We start from the raw sequence: 5,035 nt of genomic DNA, 5'->3' as shown, positions 1-5,035 counted from the left end.
GGGGACAGGGTTTCCCCCGGGGAAGATGAACAGTTCTAGAGATGGATGGTGGGGATGGCTGCACACCAACCTGAATGTACTTAATGCCGCCCAGCTGGGCGCTGAAAAATGGTTAACGTGGTAAACTTGACGTTATCTGTACTTTTCCACAATAAAAAACGAAGCCGTCTGCACGCGTGCCAGGGTTCTGGCATTTGGGTGGCGTTCCCTGCTCCCACCCTCCTCTGAGGATGCCACCCTGGAGATTCAGGTCAGGCCCTTCCAGGTCAAGACAGTTTGAGGCCCACCATGCGAACCTGACCCCACAGGGCGGTCGAGCCCTCTCCTCCTTCCATTAGGATTGGCAAGGTGGCCACGACCCCAGGCGAACCCCGCTGCCCCCGGGGCTCACCCCAGCTTGGTAAAGGGAGGAAGACGCTTCTCTTTAGGTCTGGAGGAGAATTCGCCAAATAATAAATCACACACGTTACCCAGACTGAGATTGTGGGAGCCTTTCATTTTTTTTTTCAATACACAGAAATTTTGGTCTATTCTTTAAATTAGGAAATTCAACTACAGACTTTAAGTTATTATGCATCTGTGGTCTTCCTCATTAAGATACTTTTGTTCATCTTTATAACAGGCAGATAAAAATGTAAAACAGATTTAATAACTGAACACAGTTGACCAAGCCATTCCATATAAGATAATGCTTTAGAGGGAGGGGCTTCCCAACGAGATAGGGCCCCTGGCCTGAAGACGCACAGAAATGAGAGCAGCGATCTGCACCCCACACCCCATGGAAAGGCAACCTAGGGACTAAACAATCGCCGTGTACAGGAGGCAACTTTGGACAGCAGCAGCAAGGCTTTGTGTCTACAACAGAGGATGAAAAGAAGCCCGTGAGCATAGCATTACTCAGTGTATATTCTTCAATTTAAACATTTCCAGTTTCAGTTCTTGTTTAAGAACACACAGACCCTCAACAAATTGAGTTGCCCTGTTTGTTGTTGTTTAAACAAGGACATTAGGGAACAATTTACAAATGGGTAACATTCTCAATGTGCCCTTTGGAAGAAAGGGATGGCTTTAAGTTATCGGTAGCTGGCATTTGAAGTGGGATTTGCTTTTCTAACCGAAATTCCTTTGCCCGGGGTGACATGGCATTAATGTTAACAGTGGGGACCGAGCACGCTTGGGACGCCGCCTGCCCGGAGGCACACAGACACAAGTGGAGGCAAGGCGAGCCCTGGCCAGGGGCTGTGGGATGGGCACGGGATGGGCGAACCAGCCTTGCCACTGGTCCAGCTGCTGCTCAACTGCCGAGCGAGCCCCTCCACGCCTCAGCTCCCAGCTGCCCCCCAGCGGCTCAGCCCCAGGCCCGAGCGACAGGCGCCTGTACTAGCCGTGGCTGGACCCCAACCTCCTCCCTGCAAAATGTGAGACAGAAGAATTCTGAAGGTAAAAGAACCTCTGCTTTTTCTGCATTTCCCACCCCGGTTGTCACGCATTCGAGGAAAACTGAGGCTTGGCACGCCGTGTGCCCACACTGCCAGGAGAGGCTCCCGAGGGAACCGTCTGGGGAGCCCAGGCCCAGCTCTCCCCACCTGCAGACCAGGTGCTCAGCCGATGACGTGGCAGAGCTGACCTCCTCAGCCTTCCGCACTCGCCATTATATAGCAACAGAGACGAGGGACCGTCGCTCCCAGGGGCTTGGCCTCCCCAAGGTCGCCGTAGGTGGCTGCAGACCCAAATCCATGCCCTTGCGGGCCACAGTTATCCTTGAACGAGAACACCAGGATCCGAAGAGTGCTTTGCGGGTGGTGACTGAGAACTTTTCCCAGTCGCTTTATGGGCGTCTCAGCGACAGCTTCTTGGCATTTGCCGAAGCAGAGCGGGAGTCCAGGTGGAGGCGCCCAGGGGGCTGGGGTCTGCGCCGCGGCCGTGCCGGCTCCTCCTGGGTTTGGATGGAGCGTCTGTCTCCGCTTTCTTTCTGACTCTCTGCATTCTTCCCCACCTCCACCCGTGGACCTGGCTCTCCTGGGGCTGCTCTGGGGATTCCGGATCATCCCAGGAGGTCAGGCATGGCAGGTGGCCTGGCTTCGTGCTCTTGAAGTTGGGACTCTGACAAAGAAATCCTACCCACTGGCCAGATTTCAGGACTTGGAACTGGAGTTGGAACCAAAGGAAACCGAAAGCAAAACTCCCCCTTCGGCCTACTGGAGGGAATCATTCTCGTCAATACTTTGGTATTTTCCTTTTTAATAAAAATTCCATCGAATGGTGTTTTTTTCTCTATAGGCAGGGGTCTCAAAGTGCAAATGTTCCAACTGTTTCAACTGTAATCGCTCCGGCCTCACGCCTGCCTTCCCAGGAGCTGTGCTGGGAGTACGGAGGATGGAGGGGACTGGCGGGAGGGGAGCAGTGCGGGGGAGGGGCGTCCCAAGCAACCAGAAGGATATTCTTGCAGTCTAGTTCCCTGAAAAAAACCCTGCCGCGATAAATAATGAAATCTCAAAATGAAAACACCCGATAAGAGAAATGGAAATATCATGCCGTTAAGTAGTTCCTTATTCTTTAGATATGCATCTGGTCCTATGTGCACGTACACGTCTATACGCGCACACACGTGGCTACGCACACATGCACACACAGGCTGACTGCACGCGTCCTGGGGAGGGGGTGCTGGGCCGGTGGACCATCTGGGTGGGAGCATCCTTCCTGCAGAGCGGTGCTCGCCTCTTGTACCTGTTGAGCCGACTGCTCTGCAGCAGGTGCCACGAAGCTCTCGATAAACCGAAACCGGCCCTCTGCCGCACTGCACAGCCCAAACAGGGAACATCTGGTGGAATTACAGTGTTCGTTTAAAAAAGCTTCCATAGAAAAAGGGGGGAACACGACTGTTCTTGGTCTCTCCTTCCTCCTCCTTCCCCTTCCTGGTCCTCCTGAGTAAGAAGCCTAGAATGCATTGGCTTCTGGCAGGTGCCTTGGAGCATCTTCAGCGGCCTGGCGGGCCCTCCTCGTGGCCGGTGCCCTCGCCCGGCCCGCCCGGGTGCGTGTGTGTGCGGGGAGTGCGCGTGCCGTGCCGAGAGCAGTTCTGCTTAGAGGGACGTCTCCACGCTGTGGAGCGGGCTCCCCGGGCGGGAAGAAAACACTGACGAGGTAGCTGACTTGGTGCCGCGCGTAGTCAGGTAGACGCCGCTGTCTATGGCGTTGTTGTTCTGGTTGGGGGATGGAGGGGGAGGGCGAGGAAGGAAGAGGGAAGGAGGCCATCAGCGGTGAGTGCAGCCCACACCCACGGCAGGGGTCACTGCCTGACAAACGTCTGTCTTTTGGAACAGAACAGTTGGAGCCCTCTGCCCCGCTGCGTCTCCCTCCCCGTCGCCTGATGCGCATGCGGGACAAATGGCAGTGGCTTTCTCTAGGCTGAACTCAAGAGCAATGGATTCACGGGACTCCTGGCTGCTCCCTCCCACCCCTTCCCCTGCACTGAGTGGGGGGGGGGATTCCAATGTGGGAGCCCGGAAAGATGACTGGGCAAAGGGACAGTGCTGGACACTGGGCTCTCCACTTTCTCTTCCCAGAGAGTCCGAGGAACTTTCTGGCAAGAGAAAGTCCCCAGCCTGTGGGCACACTGCAGGCCTTTCGCGCGTTGGTTCCCCTCCCTGGCTTCTCGGCGCCCTCTCCTCTGTCCCCCGGCTCCTGTGGCAGCAGCCCGTGCTGGCCAGGCCCAGACACATCTGCCCATCACTCTCCGTGCTGCTAAGTCCAACGGCCCTTCTGTGTCTCCATCTTATTTGATCCCCCAGGGGCCACCTGCCCCTCTTTCTGGGAACTTCTCCTGGCTCCCCTGACACTGCCCCTGTCTGGCCCTCCTCCTACCTCACCGGTTTCTCTGTCTTCACCTCCTCCACTGCTTCTGACTCTGTCCCAGAGTGCCCAGAGCCCCGGCCTGTCCCTGTCCCCCTCCTCCCTGTGCACACCCCCAGGCTCACCTCCTTGCCCTGGCCACAGCTCTGGGCTCATCTGGCTATAACCATGGACTGCGGCCCAGGCCCCTCATCAGAGCTCCAGGCCTAAGAGCCTACCAGTCCCCCATCTGGAGGCATCCAAGATGGAAAATGGCCCCATTTTTAATTTACACCGACCAAGCCTGTCCTGCTCGGATGCCCTGATTCACCAGCTGGCTGCGTTTGATCTGGTCGTCATTTCCCTTCTCAGACCCTTCCGTCCTGCATCTCCTGCCATCAGAGGCCCTTTGTAGTCTGCCGATACTCGCCTCTACAGCCTTTCTCACCCTCCTCCTTTTCACTCTCCAAACCACACGACTTCTTTCAGTCCCTGGAATTTGGTTGGGGGCCATAAGCTTCCCCCACTCACATTTGCTACACCTTGTTCCCTGGCTGCCCCGCTGGCATCTGCAGACCTCAGATCAGCACAAGTGCCCCCTGGGGAGAAGCTTCCCACAATGCCCTGCTCCCCAGCTACCGAGGCCCCAGCTGAGCTCAGGCACCCCTGACCTCCGCACCTCCCGCAGGACCCTGCTCTCAGAACTAGCCCCTCGGCCTCCGCTGGCTGCCCTGCCTTCACCTCCACATGTGCTCAAGTCTCCTCGGTTTGCTGCCTCTCTCCGCTCCTTCCCTGGGCCCCCAGCCTGGGCTCCCTCATGTTTCTAGAAGGCAGAATCGATGGGAAGCCTTCAGCTGGGCTTCGCACTAGCCAGCTGGTCCTGTGCTGAGATGGGGAGGCCAGAGCCTCCCTATGTGAGTGGGTGGACACAAAGTGAGCTCTAAAGCCATTTCCAGGTCCAAGGTCCTAGGGTTGGGTTTTCTTGGTTTAGACAAGGTGTTGGAAAACTGTGGCCCAAGAGCTAACTCTGGCCCTCAACCTGGTTTTGTAGATAAAGTCTTATTGGGTACACGGCCATGCCGTGTCCTCTGAAGGACATGTCCAATGTTCATTGCTGCCCCCTGGTTTAGACCATGAATCCCTTTCAACCCTCCAGTGTCTGGATCCCGGGGTCAGCCAAGCTCAATGCTCCTAGGTCAGTTTAACC

The sequence above is a fragment of the Neophocaena asiaeorientalis genome, unplaced genomic scaffold (genome assembly GCF_003031525.2).
Source record: "Neophocaena asiaeorientalis asiaeorientalis breed wild unplaced genomic scaffold, Neophocaena_asiaeorientalis_V1.1 scaffold1004, whole genome shotgun sequence".
NCBI classification, from domain to species: domain Eukaryota; kingdom Metazoa; phylum Chordata; class Mammalia; order Artiodactyla; family Phocoenidae; genus Neophocaena; species Neophocaena asiaeorientalis.
The sequence above is the reverse complement of the archived record's forward strand: the minus strand, read 5'-3'. Positions refer to the sequence as shown.